This window comes from Hypanus sabinus, chromosome 13, assembly GCF_030144855.1.
Source record: "Hypanus sabinus isolate sHypSab1 chromosome 13, sHypSab1.hap1, whole genome shotgun sequence".
NCBI classification, from domain to species: domain Eukaryota; kingdom Metazoa; phylum Chordata; class Chondrichthyes; order Myliobatiformes; family Dasyatidae; genus Hypanus; species Hypanus sabinus.
The window spans coordinates 18,668,208-18,688,967 of record NC_082718.1 but is presented as its reverse complement, the minus strand read 5'-3'; the positions used below and the strand labels follow the sequence as shown (position 1 = coordinate 18,688,967).

Sequence of the window (20,760 nt, the reverse complement as noted above, 5' to 3'; positions counted from 1 at the left end):
GATAGTATTGTGGTTAGCACAATGCTTTACATTGCCAGCTATCACTGATTGGCATTCAATTTCTACTGCTGTCTGCAAGGAGTTTGTACGTTCTCCACGTGTCTGTGTGTGATTCCACCAAGTACTTGGGTTTTCTCCCACATTCCAAAGCTGTACAGTTAAGGTGAGGGTTAGTGAGTTGTGGGCATGCCATGTTGGCGCTGGAATTATAGTGCTGGAAGCATGGCGATACTTACTGGCTACCCCCAGCACAATCAACAGAATGTGTAAGTCATTGATGCGGACAACACACTTCACTGTAAGTTTCACTGTTTTGATGGACATGTGACAAATAAAATCAAACTTATCTCTAATATGGATAAGCCTTCACCAGGTGGAAGGATTAGGAGCTCCCCACAGTTGTAGTTATTACTGAGTGTTTAATTGAATGTTTATTCTGGTCATCTTGAGAAAGGTTTATTTTCTTCCAAGGGTTTAGCTTATCTTTGAAGTTCAGTTGGTAAATCTAATAGTTTAGTGACATCACCCTCCTATATAATTTGTAATTTTATCAGAAATGTTTCTTTTTGGGAGGGCTGTCTTTCTATTTGACATTCTTATCTTCATTAGTTTCCTCAGTTACCCCATGCTAAATTGGATAAGCTTTATAGAATAACATCTGACACTGTTGAGGTTCATGGCAAACAGTAACATTTTTGGCCTTCTCAGATTTTGAGCTTTATCATGTGATGCTTGTAATCTAGACTTTAAGGGAGTGGTATCTTTACCAGTTATTGGCTGACAGGCACAGGGATCTAGAGATGCTGTTGGAGGAGCCTCAGCCATTATACATCAACTGATAGGAAATTCTGAAAGTTGTGTCAGGATACTGCTGGGATTAAGGACAGCCTTGTCCTTAAACAGTTTGTGTTTCTCTCTCCCTTCCCCCACCTTTTAAATCTACTCCTCATCTTTTTTTCTCCAGTCCTGTCAAAGGGGTTTGGCTCAAAACATCAAATTTACTTTTTTCCATAGATGCTGCATAGCCTGCTGAGGTCCTCCAGCATTTTGTGTGTGTGTTGCTTAAAAATCATATAGATGCAATGATGTGAAAAAGAACAATAAACTGGAGAGTTGAACAGATTGCAGTTTTCAGCAAAGGAGTTATTGAAAAGTCCTTAAACTTGCTGCTGAGAGAGTTTTACATAATTCCTTTTTAGCCTCTCATAATTTTTGAAAAATATGGTGATCTAGATGTGTGTATCTTAAAACTGGGCACCAAAACTAACCAACACTTTAATTTACCCTGAACTGTACCAGAATTTGTTTTGATTCACTTCTGAACCAAACCTTAATGGATCTGTTCCAAAAAAGATGGAAAATCCCACTCCAGACGGATGATATTCCAGTGAAGGAATATTTGGAATCTGATTTTCTCCTGTCTTGTTACCACTAAAATATCTTGCAAGGAATAACCTGAGGAGGAATTCGAGCTGATCTTGGGTGTTTATTGCAAAAACACTTGTGGAAAATCATAAATATTGATGGCACAATCTGGATTCAGTTACCATTTGTATGTTGGTTGTGAAGGAAATTTATTAAAGCATTAAAAGTAGGAAAAATAATTAGTGTTGTTGCTATTCACAGCTGGAAGAAAAATGAAAAGCCAATATTTCTTTGTATGTGAAATGTAAAGCTACAATTGCCTAGTAACACTTCCACTTCTTTTAGAATCTACAGTCTCTGGTTGAGCATTGGTATTGTAGTTAGCCATAAGCCCATTAAATCACCATTATTAGAGCCAATATATCACAGTTAAAAGTTTGATAAATGTGCATGGGAATATTTTTCTCAGTTTAGTTCTTATAATGGTGTTAAGGCACCAATTATAGATTGTATTCACAGCACAAATTCATTGAAATTTCTCATGTCTTGACCTTAGAAATGCCATGCAATCTGACTCAATTCCTTGTTTCATTCACTGTAATTGAGACAATCTTCAATACAGAAAATATTTGAGTGCAGTAACTCCAAAGCAATATATATGATTATATTATTTCCTGAATTATACTGTGCCCTACATTTCTATTACTTAATGACCTATAGACAACTTACACTAATGTTTACTACCAGTGAGCTGTCGTATGCATTCAGTACTGCCCTTGGAATGGAAATATCTGTGTGTTTCAAGTTTTGCATTGGTAAACATTTGGTAGATATATTTTGAAGGAAGTATTATGTCTATTGTTATTAAGTTATCATGCCACGAGTTTACTCCTGTTTATATGGTGTGTGTGTGTGTATATGTTACCTTGGTTAACACCAATTATGAGAATAATCGACAGTATATTCAGGTATGCAATGATCCTGTATTGAATTTTATACATATTTTATTTACCAGTTTGCAGTTTCACGAGTAAGATCTCATTAAAAACCCCGAAGAACACTTCCATCTTGAGTGATTTTTGAGAAGGTGTTTAAATCACTGCATAGTTTTGTATATATGCACTGCAAGGGCAGTAGAGTAACCCTTTCTGTTCCAGTTGCACAATATCCATGCATCAACTATAAAATAGAATATTTTACACTGAAATATTCTATTGTAGTTGAGCTACTGACTTCTGTAAACATATTTGAAAATGTTATTGAAATCCCTATAATTGAAAAATGGCAAGTATTAAGGTAATTTCGAATGCAATTAAAATCTGTCATGACAAATTTAGATCTCGTTGCATAAGAATACCACTTTTTCAATTGCGTGCTGCTTCTCCCCAAGATTAATCCCTGAACCAGAAATATTGTGTTAACAGCAAACGCTAATAAGAAGCATTGTACTGCTGTTACAATTTAGAATGAGCATAACACATTGTATAAATATAAATATAAATTTAACTTTGTATTCTCCCCTCTTTTATTTAAAAGTACACTGATAGAATGGCAATAACACTTTCTTGACAATGCATAAAATCATAGCCTAGGAATTAGTTTGTTTAGTGGCAGCTTTTTTAAAAAATACCGTTTGAGTACTGCTTATCTGAAATGCTTAGTCTGGAAGTGTTTTGAATTTTGGATTTTTTCAGATTTTGGAATATATAATGAGATAGCTTGGGATCACCATCATTTCTGACTGAATTTATGTGCTATTGGTAAATAAACTGCAAACTGGTAAATAAAATATGTATCAACTTCAATACAGGATCATTGCATACCAGTGCACATAAATTCAAGCAGTCTTTATCTTACACATGTTCATCACACACATGTACAGTAAAAATGATTACATGCCATTAATGTAATAAAAATATAACATGTAACAAAAGCAGCACAGCAGCATCGGGAGAATACCTGAATCAGCTGTTGAACAATAACAAACAACATCGAGCTTTTTGTCTCCACCTATGGTGCCACGATTCTTTATTTGCATTTCACACTTTTTTTAGCTACTATGTAAGGTTTCATCAGCGATGCTTTAAAAATATAATATTTAAGGTATAAAAACAATCAGCATCATAGACTGGTTCTGGTGCTAAATTTTTGTGATCAGTAGATACTTTAAAAATATAATGCCATGCCTTTTCTGCAACTAGCCTGCTGAATATTTGCAATTACCTTCAATTTTTAGTTTGTTGTGATAGATCTTTACTTGTTTCATGATCAGCATACCATTAAGTAGCATATGGTCACTCTGATGCTGATGAATGCATTTCTTCAATACACCATCAAGATATTCATTTTTTCACTTTATGAGTGTTTTTTAATTTTTCATTACATGTGTGATTTCACTTCTCAGAATTGTTTCTGGTACTCAGAGACCTTTGCATTGCCTGGAAACCTTCCTAGTGCCTCGTGGAATTTTCCATTTGTGACATCATGTCAGCACTCAAAAAATTTTGGATTTCAGAGGTTTTTGGATTTTGGAATTTTGGATAAGGGTGTGCGAAACAACAATACCAAGCAACAAGATCCAGACACAACTCTCTACCAACAACACACGCAGCTTATGGCAAGGTCTGCACACCGTCACAGACTTCAAAGCTAAACGCAGTAGTTTTTCCAACATTGCTGCCTGTCTCCCAGATGAGCTTTATTAAATCTTTTTACTCTTGGTTCGATGTCACCAACACTGAGCCCCTGAGGAGAGCTGCCGAAGCAACCTGCACCTTGGTCATCTCTGAGGCTGAAGCACGCAGGTGTTTCCAATGAGCATCCCAGGGCGGGTACTCAGAATGTGCGTGGCACAACTAACAGGTGTGTTTACAGACATTTTAAATCTTTCCCTCTCCCAGTGTAGAGTGCCTTCCTGCTTCAAAACATCCACCATTGTTCCTGTACCTAAAAAGACCAAAGTCCTGTCGCACTCACCTCAATAATAAGCAAATGCTTTGAGAGGCTGGTCAGGGATTACATCTGCAGCTTGCTGCCACCCACACTGGACCCCTACAATTTGCCTACTGACACAACCAATGGACAGATGACGCAATAGCCACAGCTCTACACACCATCCTTGCACATCTGGAGAAGAAGGATGCTTATGTGAGAATGCTGTTCTTGGACTACAGTTCAGCATTCAACACTATAATTCCCTCCAGGCTTAGAGATGACAAGGAGCTCAGAGACCTCGGCCTTCACCCTGCCTTGTGTATCTGGATCCTGGACTTCCTGTCAGATCACAGGCAGGTGGTAAGAGTGGGCTCCCTCACTTCTGGCCCTCTGACCTTCAACACAGGTGACCCTTAGGGCCCCTTAAGCCTCCTCCTTTACTCTCTGTATACCCGTGACTGTGTCACCATCTACAGCTCCAACCTGCAAACTAAATTTGCGACAATACTACATTGATTGGCCCAATCTCAAATAATAACGAGGCACAAATGCCTCTTCTTTCGTTGCTGGTCTTTGTAAGTTCTTCCCGTATGTCCAGACGGTGACCTCTACTCAAGGGAAGGCCCATGCTGTTCACAAGATTAATTCCAAGGCTGTCATTTCACCTGGGAGAAAACAATGCATCTGTTACTGTCACTCTTATACAAGTTTAAATCATTTTTGTTTGGTCAATTTCTCTCTGTTGAAACACAATAAGATGGTCTTTCCTTTGTACTGATACCCGGCAAGAATTACCTGCTGCTTTAGCCACAATTTCCGCTTTTATCAGCAAACCATACTTTCCCTATTATCATGGGAGCTCTTACTTCAATGCCTGATTCCTCTTCCGGTTCTGGGGTACACTTGATCGTCCTGGTCATTAGCTATCCTTGGATAATGGTCTGTTGTTCAAATTGTTCAAGGCTTGGGATAGGATAGCCAGCCACCCCTGTATTCTGTGAGTTGGTGTCATTTCATAAATGTGTTGTTTTGAAAGTCCATTCATTGTTTTAATCAGCTCTGATGCTTGGGGGTAATAGGTATATGAGACACCCAATAAATGCCTTTATTGGCAGCCCAGTCTTTCACAGCTACTCCTGAGAAATGAGTCCCATTATCTGAACAACACACACAAAATGCTGGTGGAACGCAGCAGGGCAGGCAGCATCTATAGGGAGAAGCACTGTCAACGTTTCGGGCCAAGACCCTTCATCAGGACTAACTGAAAGGAAAGGATATTAAGAGATTTGAAAGTGGGGGGGGGGGGGGAGAAATCCAAAATGATAGGAGAAGGCAGGAGTGGGAGGGGTAAAGCTAAGAGCTGGAAAGTTGATTGGCAAAAGGGATACACAGCTGGAGAAGGGAAAGGATCATGGGATGGGAGGCCTAGGGAGAAAGAAAGGGGGAGGGGAGCACCAGAGGGAGATGGAGAATAGGCAGAGTGATGGGCAGAAAGAGAGAAAAAAAAGAGGAAAAAAAATAAATATATCAGAGATGGGGTAAGGAGGGGAGGAGGGGCATTAACGGTAGTTAGAGAAATCAATGTTCATGCCATCAGGTTGGAGGCTACCCAACCGGTGTATAAGGTGTTGTTCCTCCAACCTGAGTGTGGCTTCATCTTGACAGTAGAGGAGGCCATGGATAGACATATTAGAATGGGAATGGGACATGGAATTAAAATGTGTGGCCATTGGGAGATCCTGCTTTCTTTGGCGGACAGAGCGTAGGTGTTCAGAGAAACGGTGTCCCAGTTTGCGTCGGGTCTCACCAATATATAAAAGACCACACCGGGAGCACCGGACACAGTATGTCACACCAGCCGACTCACAGGTGAAGTGTCGCCTCACCTGGAAGGACTGCTTGGAGCCCTGAATGGTGGTGAGGGAGGAAGTGTAAGGGCAGGTGTAGCACTTGTTCCGCTTACAAGTATAAGTGCCAGGAGGGAGATCGGTGGGAAGGGATGGGGGGACGACAAATGGACAAGGGAGTCGCATAGGGAGCAATCCCTATGGAAAGCAGAAAGAGAGGGGGAGGGAAAGATGTGCTTGGTAGTGGGATCCCTTTGGAGGTGGCAGAAGTTATGGAGAATTATACGTTGGACCCAGAGGCTGGTGGGGTGGTAGGTGAGGACAATGGGAACCCTATCCCGAGAGGGATGGTGGGCGGATGGGGTGAGGGCAGATGTGCATGAAATGGGAGAGATGCGTTTGAGAGCGTAGTTGATGGTGGAAGAAGGGAAGCCCCTTTGTTTAAAAAAGGAAGACATCTCCATCATCCTGGAATGAAAAGCCTCATCCTGAGAGCAGATGCAGTGGAGACGGAGGAATTGCGAGAAGGGGATAGCATTTTATCCCCATTATCTGAATATGTCTCTTGAGGGTCCCCATAATTAACTTTTGTAAACAGAATCAGATATATCACCAACCTATGTTGTGAAATTTGTTAACTTCGCAGCAGCAGAACAAAATAAATATAGGAAAAAATTAATTAATTACAGTAAGTATATATGTATATTAAACAGGTAAATTTTAAAATAGTAGTGCAAAAACAGGTTGACTGAACTCGCCCTGGTTGAGTGAACAGCCTTTTATCCTTGGAGCGACAGAGGATGAGAGGTGACCTGATAGAGGTGTGTAAGGATGATGAGAGGCAGTGATGAGAGGCTTTTTTCCAGGGCTGAAATAGCTAGCAGAAGAGGGCACAGTTTTAAGGTGCTTGGAAGTGGGTGGCAACAGAGGAGATGTCAGGGGTAAGTTTTTTATGCAGAGAGTGGTGAGTGCGTAGAATGGGCTGCCAGCAACAGTGGTGGAGGTGGATAAGATCGGGTCTTTTAAGAGACTCCTGGATAGGTACATATGGAGCTTAGAAAAATAGAGGGCTATGGGTAACCCTAGATAATTTCAAAGGTAAGGACATGTTCAGCACAGCTTTGTGGGCCAAAGGGCCTGTATTGTGCGGCAGGTTTTTTATGAAATACTAAAAAAGTGAGGTAATGTTTACGGGTTCAATATCCATTTAAATAAGGAATAAGGAACATCAAGAAACATGGAAGAGCAAGAATCTATTCCTCCAGCTTTAGTTTCTGTGATAGACAACTTGTTTGTCTGCACCTTTGGTATGTCTTTTGTAATAAGGGTAATGCCACAATTGTAATGGAGGACTTAACAAGATAAAAGCCCATGGCGTTACAGGACAGATACTGGCATGCATAAAGGAATGGCTGACAGGCAGGAGGCAGCAAGAGTAATAAAGGGGGCCTTTTCTGGGTGGCTGCCAGTGACTAGTGGTGTTCCTTAGGGGGTCAGTATTAGGGCTGCTTCTTCTCACATTGTTCGTCACAGTTATTCAGATAATAGAATTGATGACTTTGTTGCAAAGTTTACAGATGATATGAAGATAGGTGGACGGATAGGTAGTGCTGAGGAAGCAATGTGCCTGCAGAAGGACTTAGACAAATTGGAAGAATTGGCAAAAAAGTGGGAGATGGAATACAGATTCGGGAAATGTATGATAATACATTTTGGTAAAAAGGAACAAAAGTGCAGACTGTTTTCTAAATAGGGGGAAAATTCAAACTTAGGAGCTCTTGTGCAAGACTCCCAGAAGGTTAATTTACGGGTTGAGTCTGTGGTAAAGAAGGCAAATGCAATGTTGGCATTAATTTCAAGGGGAATAGAATATAAGTTCGCCTGCCTCCAGGGCCACAAAATCCCATAATCCTGAAGGTGTGCTAGACTTCAAAGCCACATCCTTGTTATATGGAATAGCGGCCAGTCATGAGACCCCAAAAGCGGGTCCCATTCCCGCAGAGAATCGAAGTCAGTGTGTAACTTCAGGTCAGGGTCTTCAAAGGAACCCTGAAAGGTAAAAAATAGAGATATTAAAGATAGAAATAGAGCTGTTTCCGAAGATGTAAGCAAAAGGGACGCCATTAGGTGCCATTATCCTCCTCAGCTATGTCTTACGGCCTTTTCAGTTTATCAGAATTGTACCTGTTTTTTTTGAAAATCCTTAATCGTTTATGTCTGAGAAGTGCTTTGCACTTTAGAAATAGTTGGTGTTTTAGAAACTGTTTATATGTGAGAATTGTTTAAGATAGAAATCCTCTGTGAGTTTTCCATGTGTTTTAAGAATGTGTGGATTTAAATGTGTATCACTGTAAATGTAAAAAAAAACTGTTTTAAAGCGATTGGAACCACCATTCGAACTGAGGGTATAGGCAGTTAAACTTGCCATGGAGAATAAACAGGGAAGTAAATCAATCTTTAAGGATTGGGTATTACTGTCTAATCTCCCCTTAGACCATAAGACTGTAAGATATGGGAGCAGAATTAGGCTGTTAGGCCCATCGACTTGTCTCTACCATTTCAGATGGCTGATCCGATTTTCCTCTCAGTCCCAATCTCTTGCCTTCTCCCATATCCCTTCATGCCCTGACCAATCAAGAATCTATCAACTTCTGCCTTAAATATACAGAGAACCTAAGCCTCCACAGCTGCCTGTGGCAAAGAATTCCACAGATTCGCCACCATCTAGATAAAGAAATTCCTCCTAATCTCTATTCTAAAAGGATGACCCTCTATTCTGAGGCTTTGTCCTCTGGTCTTAGACTCTCCCACCATAGGAAACATTCTCCTCCACATCTACTCTATCAAGGCCTTTCACCACTGGCTTTTCATTAATGGCCTTTCACCTTTCAATGATGTTACCCTTCATTCTTCTGAACTCCAGTGAATACAGGCCCAGAGCCACCAGACACTCTTCATATGACAAACCATTTAATCCTGAAATAATTTTTGTGAAAGTCCTTTGAACCCTCTCCAGTTTCAGCACATCCTTTCTAAGATAGGGGGCCCAAAATTGCTCGCAATACTCCAAGTGAGGCCTCATCAGTGCTTTATAAAGCCTCAATATTACATCCTTGCTTTTATATTGTAGAACTCTTGAAATGAATTCTAACATTGCATTTGTCTTCTGCACCACTGACTCAACCTATAAGTTAAATTCTAAGGAATCCTACACAAGGACTCCAAGTCCCTTTGCATCTCAGTTTTTTTGTATTTTCTCTCCATTTAGAAAATTGTCAAGCCTTTCATTTCTTCTACTGAAATGCATGAACATATACTTCCCAACACTGTATTCCATCAGCCATTTCTTTGCTCATTCTAAGTCCTTCTGTACCCTCTCTACCTCCTCAAAACTACCTGCCCCTCCACCTAATCTTCATATCATCTGGAAACTTTGCAACAAAGCCATCAATTCCATCATCTAAATTGACATTTAACAGAAGAAGAATCGGTCCCAACATAGACCCCTGTGGAACACCACTAGTCACAAGCAGCTAGCCAGAAAAGGTTCCCTTTATTCCCACTCTTTGCCTCCTGCCGATCAGCCACTGCTTTATCCATGGTAAAATCTTTCCTGTAATACCCTGGGCTTGCTGCTTGTTATGAAGCTTCATGTGTGGCACCTTGTCAAAGACCTCCTGAAAATCCAAGTACACAACATCAGTCAATTCTCCTTCGTCTATCCTGTTTCTTATTTCTTCAAAGACTTCCAACAGATTTGTTGGGAGATTTTCCCTTGAGGGAATCATGATTATTATGACCTATTTTATCATGTGCTCCCAAGTACCATTAATATTTGACTCCAAGGTCTTCCCAACCACTGAGGTCAGACTAACTGGCCAATAGTTTCCTTTCTTTCACCTCTCTCACTTCTTGTAGGGTAGAATGACATTTGCTTAACAATGAGCTGCTCTAAAAAGCCATCTTGTAGGCATTCTAGAAATCCCCCTCCTGGAATTCAGTGCCAACTTGATTTTCCCAATTTACCCATATATTGAAGACCCCATAACTGTTGTAGCATAACCCTTTTGGTGTGCATTTTCTATTTCCCATTGTAATTTGTAGGCCACATTCTTACTACGGTTTGGGAGTCTATATATAACTCCTATCAGGGTTGTTTTACCCTTGCAGTTCCTTAGACCTATCCACAATGATTCAAAACATTCTGACCCTATATTACCTATTTCTAATGATTTGATTTCATTTTTTACCAACAGAGCAATGCCACACCCTCTGCCTTCCTGCCTGTCCTTTCAGTACAAGGTGTATCCTTGGACATTAATCTCCCAGCTATAATCTTTCAGCCATGGTTCAGTGATGCCTACAGTATCATACCTACCAATCTGCAACTGTGCTGCAAGTTCATCTACCTTATTTCATATATTGCACACATACAAAAATAACACCTATTCACCCTTTTCAATTTTGTCCCCCTTTTATATTGCATCTCATACTGTTGACTGCAACTTTGCCCTATCAACAGCCTCTCCTCACAGCACTTTGCCTCTGGAAACCACCTACCTCATCGTCAGAACTGTTATCCACCGTTCTTACAATATCCCCTTGCATTGAAATATAGGCAACTTAGGACACCAGTTGCATCATGCTCAACCTAACTCCTAACTTTGTCTGAGGTCTTACCAACATCTGCCTCCATTACCTCTCCACTGACAGTTTTTGTACTCTGGTTCCCATTCCCTGCAACTCTAGTTTAACCCCCACCTTGTAGCATTAACAAACCTACCCCCTAGGATATTAGTCCCCCTCCAGATGACATGAAAACTGTTCCTTCTGTACAGGTACCACCTTCCTGGAAGAGAGCCCATTGATCCAAAACTCTTATGCCCTCCCTCCTATACCATCTCCTTAGCCATGTATTAAACTCTATAATTTTCCTCGTTCTGGTCTTACTAGCATGTGACATTGGTGGCAATCCTGATACCACAACCTTGAAGGTCCTGTCCTTTAACTCAGTATCTAACTCCCTGAACTCCCTATGCAAAGCTCCGTCATTCATCCTACCCATATTGTTGGTACCTATATGGACCATGACTTCTGGCTGTTCACCCTCCCACTTAAGAATGTTGAGGACTCGGTCCGAGATACGCCAGACCTTGGCACCCGGGAAGCAACATAGCATCCGGGTATCTCATTCTCGCCCACAGAACCTCCTATCCATTCCCCTAACAAATCCCCTATCACCACAGCATGCCTCTTCTTCCCCCTTTCCCTTCTGAGTCACAGAGGCAGACTCATTGCCAGAGACCCAACCACTGTGACTTTATTGTTAGGCCATTCCCCCTGACTGTGTCCAAAGTGATATACCTGTTGTTGAGATAAATGGCCACAGGGGTAGTCTGCACTTGCTCCTTAACCCATTTCCCAACTCTTATATAGCGGGTTTCAAAAAGGGTTTAGATATATAGAAGACTGTTTTGAAGGAGGTATATTAACGTCATTTGATCAATTAAAGAATAAATATAAAATATCAAATAACACTCTTTTCTGTTATTTCCAATTAAGGGCTTATTTAAGAGATAAACTGGGTCAAACAATGTTAATGCCGAAACCTAATGAAATAGGAACTTTAATTCAAAAAGGAAAAATTTTAAAAATTACTTCTTGTATGTATAATTTGATTCAAAAACAGACAATTAAACAAGTAATTCATAAGTCAAGACAAAAATGGGAAACTGATTTGAATATTAAAATTGATGAAATAAGTTGGTCAAGACTATGCCTTGACAGTACAACAAATGTCCGACTTAGATTAGTACAATTCAATTTTTTACATCAATTATATATTACACCACAAAAAATAAATAGATTAAACCCAAATTTATCTGATCAATGTTTTTGATGTAATCAAGAAACTGGTACTTTTTTACATTCTACTTGGTCTTGTTTTAAAATTCAACCTTTGTGGACAAATTTAAGAGTTTTGTTGGAACAAATTATTGGAACACAACTTCCACATAATCCAATATTATTTTTACTAGGTGATATTAAAAGGATAAAACCGAAACCTAAATTGAACAAATATCAAAAAGAATTCATAAAAATTGCATTGGCAGTAGCCAAAAAGACTATTGCAGTTACTTGGAAATCAGATTCCTGCTTAAATATGGATCGTTGGAAAAATGAAATTTTTAGCTGTATTCCACTTGAAAAAATTACTTATAATTTAAGAAATAAATATGACATATTTCTGAAAATTTGGCACCCATATTTACAAAAGATAGGATTAAATATATAGGTGCTCCAAAGATAAAGTTATTGGTTATCTGGGGAAAGAAATAAATATATATATTAAAGTTATTTTGAATTCCATGGAGCATGTGGGGATCTTCCTATAGTCAGTCAGTCTTTCTTCCTTCCTTCCTTCCTTCCTTCCTATTTGAAAATTTATTCCTCTTCCTGACTGTCACCCAGTCTCCTTTGTCCTGCACCTCGGGTGTAGCTATCCTTCTATACATCCTATCTATCACCTCTTCAGCCTCTCGAATGATCTGGAATTAATCCAGTCCTAGCTCCAACTCCTTAACACAGATTGTTAGAAGTTTCAGTAACTGTCGTAGCTGCAGTTGTAGTTGTAGTCATCAGAGACACTGGAGGTCTCCCTGCCTTCCCTCATCCTGCAAGAGAAGCATTCATCTATCCTGTCTGGCTTCTTTACTGTGCAAGCTGAGCAGATATAAGGAAGAAAGGGAAAAAAACTTAACCTAGAGCTTTTCTTCCCTTTGTTTTTAATGACTGAAGCCTCGACGAACTAAAGCCTGAAGATCACAAGTCTGGCTCTGTCCACTCAGATAATTGCTGCTGTGCTTCCCCTGCCTTCCTTTAACTTGCTCTTGCTAAACAATTGCAAACATCAGTTGGTCACTGGTCAAAGTTCTTTTTCATTATGCTAACCCACTGCTGCTTTTTGTACTCAGGCAGTGGACCTGATTGAAGTCCCCTCCTCTCAAAACATCCGATATCCGGATTGGCCACTGGTCAAAACTCTTTTTTTAGTGAGAGTACTCATAGCTATTTATAGCCGATAGGGCTTAAAGTAATTGGTTAAGTTTAAAATTTTGCAGTCAGCAAACCCAATACCATCGCACAACTGTGACTTGACCAATGCTTTATACAATGGAAACAGGCTTTCTCAACTCTTATGCTCCTTGTCTTGTCCTGTAAAAGCAAGTATACCAAATGTCTTTTGCACTATCCTATCCACCTGTGTTGGGATTCTCAGAGAGCTATGAACTTACACTCCAAGGTCTCTGTTAATCAATGCTCCTGAGAACCCTCTAAACCTTCACTATCCAGGAACCAGATGGATGTTGAATAATCCAATGGATTTGATTAGGGAGTTTAAGGAAAAGGAACCCTTAGGAAACAGTGATCATAATATGATAGAATTCACCCTGCAATGTGAGAGGGAGAAGCTAAACGCGGATGTATCAGTATTACAGTGGAGTAAGGGGAATTACAGAGGCATGAGAGAGGAGCTGGCCAAAGTTGCTAGGAAGGGGATGACTACAAAACAGCAATAGCTGAAGTTTCTGAGAGCAATTCAGAGAACTCAGGATAGATATATCCCAAAGAAGAAGTAGTATTTAAAAAGCAAGATGACACAATCGTGGTTGATAAGGAAGCCAAAGCCAATCTAAAACCAAAGAAAGGGCATATTATAGAGCAAAAATTAGTGGGAAGTTAGAGGATTGGGAAACTTCTCAAAACCATTAGAAGGGAACTAAAAAAGTCATAAGGGGGAAAAGGTATAATATGAAGGTAAGATAGTCAACAAAATAAAAGAGGATACCAAAAGTTTTTTTTCAGATAAATAAACAGTAAAAGAGAGGCAGAGGTAATAATGGGGGACAAGGAAATGAATTTAATAAGCATTTTGTATCAGTCTTTACTGTGGAAGATACTAGTAGTATGCCAGATGTTCAAGCGTATTGGGGGCAGAGTTGAGTGCAATTGGTATTGCTAGGGAGAAGGTGCTTGGGAAACTGAAATGGTCTTAAGAGTAGATAAGTCACCTGGACCAGATGGACCATACCCCAGAGCTCTGAAAGAGGTATCTGAAGAGATTGTGGAGGCATTAATATTGATAATTTACAAATCACTGTATTATGGAATGGTTCTGAGGACTGAAAAACTGCAACTGTTACTCCACTCTTCAAAAAGGGAGGGAGGCAGAAGAAAGGAAATTATCGGCCACTTAGCCTGACCTCAGTGGTTGGAAGTTGTTGGAGTCAATTGTTAAGTATGTGATTTTTGGTTACTTGGAAGCACATGATAGAATGAGCCATCGTGGTTTCCTTAAGGGAAAATCCTACCTGATAAATCTGTTGGAATTCTTTGAGGAAATAGCAAGCAGGATAGACAAAGGAGAATTAGTAGATGTTATGTACTTGGATTTTCAGAAGGCCTTTGACCAGGTACTGCACATGAGGCTGCTTAGCAAGAGTAAAGCCCATGGTATTCCAGGAAAGAGATTAGCATGGATAGAGCATTGGCTGATTGGCAGGAGGCAACGAGTGCTTTTTCTGATTCTGCTCAGAACTTTTCTGATTGGCCACTGGTGATTGATGTTGGGACCACTTTTATTTTTGTTGTATGTCAGTGATTTGGATGATGGAATTGATGGTTTTGTGGCCAAGTTTGTGGACCATACAAAGATAGGTAGTGTTGATGAAGCAAGGAGGCTGTAGAAGGACTTGGACTGATTAAGAGAAAGGGCATGAAGTAGCAAATGGGGTATAGTGTCAGGAAGTGTATGGTATTGCACTTAGATTGAAGTAATATAGGCAAAGACTATTTTCTAAATGGGGAGAAAATTCAAAAATCTGAGCTGTAAAGAGACTTGGGAGTCCTTGAAGGGTAATTTACAGGTTGAGAGTGATGTGGATGGTAAATGAAATGTTAATATTCATTTCAAGAGGACTAGAATATAAATGAGGCTTTATAAGGCATTGGTGAGGCATCACTTAGAGTGTTGTGAACAGTTTTGAGCCCATTATTTAAGGAAGGATGTGCTGACTTTGGGGAGGGTTCAGAGAATGATTACAGGAATATAAAAGCTTATCCTATGAGGAGCAAATGATGGTTCTGGGCCTTAACTCATTGGAATTTAGAAGAATAAAGGGGATCTAATTGAATGTTAAAAAGCCTCAATAGATTGAATATGGAGAGGATGTCTCCTATGCTGGGGAAGTCTAGGATCAATGGACATAGTCTCTGAGCAGAGGGCTATCCATTTAAAATGGAGATGAGGAGAAATATAATTAGCCAGAGGGTGATGAATCTGTGGCTACAGGTGGATGTGGAGGCCAGGTCAGTGGGTGTATTTAAAGCAGAGGTTGATAGATTTTTCTTTAGTCAGAGTGGGAAATGTGACAGGAGATGGAAGGAGAATGGAATTGAGAGGGAAATGGATCAGCAATGATGAAATGGTGGAGCAGATTCGATGGGCCAAATGGCCTACTTCTGCTCCTATGTTTTATGGTCTTGCCTCTTTCACTTCCATTAGCATTGCATTCCATACAGCTAATTGGTGAAAATTTTGCCCCTCACATTTTCTTGGAATCTTCCCCCTCACACCTTAGACCAATGCCCTTTAGTTTTGGACTCTCCTATTGACAGGAAAAGTTGTTGTGACCATCACCTTATTCAGGCCCTTTATGATTTTACCCTTCAGCCTCCTTTGCTCCAAAGGAAACAGTCCAAGGCATGTAGACTAGCTTTCTATGCAGGATGTTGTCAAAAGCCTGATAAAGTCGAAGTAAAGTATATTTGCCACTCTACCTTTGTTTTTTTCAGTTACTTCTTGTAAAATTTTGGTCAGATTTCTGAGACAAAATTTTCTCTGCTCAACTGTTTTTTAGCTTTCTACCAAACACCTTAAATTCTCTTGGCATGATATCACCTCACTTACTATTATGTAATCAGTACCAAAATAAAAACAGCTGGCTGTTCACACTTCTCTTTCAGAATGTTCTGCACCTGCTCCTTGACTTAGGTTCCAGTGAGGCGCACACAATCAAGTCTCACTCACTACCAGAGAAACTCCTGCCTATTCCCCAGACTATCAAGTCCCCTAATACCATTGCTCATCTAAACTTTGTTTGTCCCTGCAGTACAATAGAACCAATCATGGGGACAGTAATCTGACAGCTACTGTCATTTTCTAACCACTGAGAGGCCACCAAACCCTTCCAACAATATTCAATGTGGTATATCTGTAAGAGAGGGGTGGGAGATATCCACAGGGACTCCTGCACTATCTGCTTGTCTCTCTTGGCAGTCACCCAGCTACATCTGCTGAACCTTTGGCATGATTACCTATCTGAAGTTCCTATCTGTAACACTTTCTGCCTCTCGTACCGTCTTCAATGAATCCAACTGCTGCTCCAACCGATCTGAGAAAAGCAGTAGCAGATCAAACCTCTTGAAAACATAGTCATCAGGAACATTGACTTCTTTAATTGTTCCAGCATTTCACAGGAGGAGCATACTACTCCAATAACTACTATTTCTACCCATCAAGTTACAACTGACTTTAAAAGGAAAAGACCTTCCTATTCGCCAAAGTCTCCCTACTCAAAGTCTTTGCCCAAGCTCAAAACAGCTGTCTTAACATAACTGCTCCAAGCTTGCTTCTCTTACAGATCTTGCCTCCATTTCATATGTTGCTTTCAAAGCTAGCCCTACCGGTAGGAAAAATCACTCTACCTTAGTTCTTACACCACTTTGTAAATTACCTCTTTAAAGTTGACAAGAGGTCTACTGGTACAAAAAATTGGACTCTCTTATTGAAGATATTCATCTCTTAGCAATTATCTTTCACAAATGTTACTTGGCAAATATTAATTTTTTGACTGCATTATTTTCTGAGGAGTTGCACATAGAATTGAACATTGTGCATTTGTAAAGAAGCATCCCCAGTTCAGAGCTTGTGGAAGGGCAGTTATTGATGAAGTGGCTAAAGACAATTATACCTGGGATTCTAGCTTGAGGAACTCTGGCAGCTATGTCCCGAAGTTATTTGATAATCAACAGCAGGCATCTTCCTTTGTAAAGATATAACATAAACCAGTAGGGAATTTTTTCCTCAATTCCTACTTGCTTTAGTTTTGTTAGACCTCCGTGATAGCTTGCTTGGTCAAAAGAAAAAGATGCCTTGATATCAAGAGAATACTATTCCCAGGTGTGTTGCTGCGTGGTCAAATGATTAAAGTGGTCGTCTAGTGATCTGAAGGTCGCTAGTTTGAGCCTTGACCGAGGCTGCGTGTGTATCCTTGAGCAAGGCACTTAACCACACATTGCTCTGCGACGACACCGGTGCCAAGCTGTACGTGTCCTAATGCCCTTCCCTTGGACAACATCGGTGGCGTGGAGAGGGGAGACTTGCAGCTTGGGCAACTGCCAGACTTCAATATAAAAAAAACCCTGCCCAGGCTTGCACCCTGGAAACTTTCCAAGACACAAATCCATGGTCTATCGAGACTAATAGAGGCCTATCTACTACTACTCCCAGGATGTGATTTTGATTGCTTCTAATATGGATAGTGTCTCATTCATCATGATTTGAATATTCCATACTTTCATTCTGTGAAGGCATTTTGTAATGCCCACTTATTTAAGCATTAGTTAAACTTTGGGTATCTGCAATATCAGAGTTCGGCAATCATTGTACACTCCAAAAGTTAATTTTTGTAAACATCAGTTTAAAGTTTTACTATATGTGATTATGATAATTAAACTTAGTCAATACTTCTATAACATTATGTACCTTTTGTAAAAATAAGTTCTGTTCATTTTCTTAACAATGGTAGTAAATAGACTAATTATGAATTTATTTTCTGCACGATGAGAAAATATTTAAGATGGATCAGAAGAATTAATGGATTTTACCTTTCACTGTTGTATAGCAAAATGTAAAATTACAAAGGCCATGTTATCATCTGATTTAAATATCTGCTTCCCTCACCCATTTAAAAAAGTTCGATGTTGGGTTCTGTACCTGGGACACATGAAAGACTGCAGATACCGGAAGTCTGGAGCACACATGTGAAACACTAGAGAAATTCAGCAGGTCAGTCAGGAGCAAAAGAGGAAAATGAGCAGTTGACACTTCAGGCCAAGACCCTTCTTTTCAGTCCTAATCTAGAATCTTAGCCGGAAATGTTAACTGTTATTCCCACCCCACCCCGATAAGGTGCTGCCTAACCTGCTGAACTTCTCCAGCATTTTGTTTGTGCTGCTTTACATGGGACAGTAGTGTTCTTCGGTTTAAAAGATGTTTTGCCTTTAACTGAACGATAAATGGAGATTGATGGAAAATCAAATGCATCACATCTGTCACCAGTCAAGAAAAGTCACAAAAAATAATGCTAAATGAGATTGAACATGCATTGACTTTTATTGCTTAATGAGTGGAATTGTTATCTTAAAGCAATTAATAAAGAACATTTACACCTTAGGGGACAGTATACAGTTCAAGTATCATGTTTAATGCTTCACAGCTTTGCTTCATAAATTTATGTTGAGTTTAGCATGAAGATTCTTGATTGGGCAAATATATTTATCATTATAAATGGACAGTTTTTTACTCAAGAATACAACTTACAATTGCCATTCTTTGTTCTACTATAATTTTGCTTTCAGCTAGTTGAACTTTTGGAGCATCAATTATATGAATTGAAAATGACAGGGTTAGTTTGTCCATGAAATTAATTTCAGGATTAATTACTTTAAATTTTCATGGTAGCACCTACCCTAAAACAGAAAACAACCAGAGATAAAAGCATTTAATTTTAACAATTCATGAACTTTATTTAGGAATGGAAACAGATAAAGCTATTAAAAAGTAAGATGTGCATTTTTGAACAATGATTATATTAGCTGATGGTTCTCAAAAAATATTGAATATTATGTTGCATGGTTCGCTCATGCAAGTTATAAAAATCAATTAAAGTAAGCTGTAACATTGGCTAAGCATTTAACTGTTACCAGAAGTGGACAGTATTTAAAGTAGTTTTTGATACAATGCAAAGCTAACATAATCCCTAAAAATGCAAGGGCTCTATTTTAGTCATTGAGCACTGTTCATCATAAATGAGGTGAGAAACAGTATCAATATCATGGAAAATTCAAAAACCTGTGGGCAGGGAGAAATATAGAAGCAACAAAAGGATAGAAAACAGAGGTGCAAAAAGAGAATATGAGAAAAAACATGTAAAATGTTAAGTCTGATTAGTGATCATTTTGGACCTGTTCACAGATTTTGGTCACTTTGTACTCATGATGAAATCCATTAATCTTTTTCAAAATATATTTTGTTACTTTGTTTCATTACTTTTTCAGTTTTGCAAGTTAATGTTCCATCCCTGGATTTCTTGATCCTTTTCTGAGGTAAGGAATGACAATTACAAGGAGAGAGAGATTAGAGTAGAGAAGATTGAGAGGAAACTCGATAAAAATATATTAAATAACAAGAGACCTGGACAGAGTACTTAGTGGGGCTTGTTTTCTCCAGAAGAGAGTCAAGCAATAAACGACACAGGTAGAAAATTTAAAAAAAAGGAGTGAATCAAGAATGCCATAAAGAAAATGTTTTTGGTATACCATATGATTGGAATCTGGAATGCAATGCAGAGGCCATCTGTAGGATGCACTGCAGCAACCATCCAACCCCCCTTGAACAGCACCTTCCAAACCCAAGACCTTGACCAAGGAGTAGGGCAGCAAAAGCAAGGACCACCAGGTGGAAGTTGCCCTCTAAGCTACACACATCCTGTTTTGAAAATGCTGTATATCACTATTCCTTCACTATTGCTAGAAGAGAATCATGAAGCTCTGTACCTAATAGCACTGTAAAGAAACCCACATGTCAAGGACTACAGCAGTTTAAGAAGGCAGTCCACCTTCACCTTCTCCAATTACAGATAAGCAATTAAATATTGGCTCTGCCTGTGGAATCCACATCCATTGAATGAATGAAAAAGAGCAGGTTCAAATGTGGCCTTCAAAGAGAAATTGAAAAACAGGTGGTGAACAAAACATTGCAAAATTGCAGTGAAAGGTCCAGGGTTGTAACTAGCAGGTTGCTCTATTAGAGAGCTGACACAAACCTGATAGACAGGATGGGCTCCTCTTCTGCAATAAGCAATCAGGCGCTTACAATTTCAACCCAATTAGTTTACCCCTGATCATTGGCAAAGTGATGAAAGGGGCAATAGATAGTGCTATCAAGATGCACTTATTTAGCAAATGCCAGCTTACAGAAGCTCAGCTTGGGTTCTGCCAGTTACTCAGCATCTAACCTCATTACAGCCTTGGTCCAGACATAGACAAAAGAGCTGAACCTTAGAGGTGAAATGATGCAAATAATGATAACATTTGACTGAATATGGCATCAAGAAGCCTTGGCTAAGTTGGAGTCAGTTGGAATCTATGTATAATCCTCTGCTGCTTGGAATCATATCTAGCATTACAGAAGATTACTGTGGTGGTTGAAGGTCAATCATCTCATCCACAAGTCATCTCTGCAACAGTTTCTCAGGCTTAATCATTTTTG

At 39.5% G+C, this 20,760-nt stretch overlaps 1 protein-coding gene across 14 annotated transcripts in view; it reads left to right on the top strand.

Annotated features, from left to right (window-relative positions):
* The window catches only part of magi2a (membrane associated guanylate kinase, WW and PDZ domain containing 2a), a 552,919-nt gene that overhangs the window by 87,397 nt on the left and 444,762 nt on the right, over nt 1-20,760 (top strand). The gene's annotated exons all lie outside the window — the stretch shown is intronic.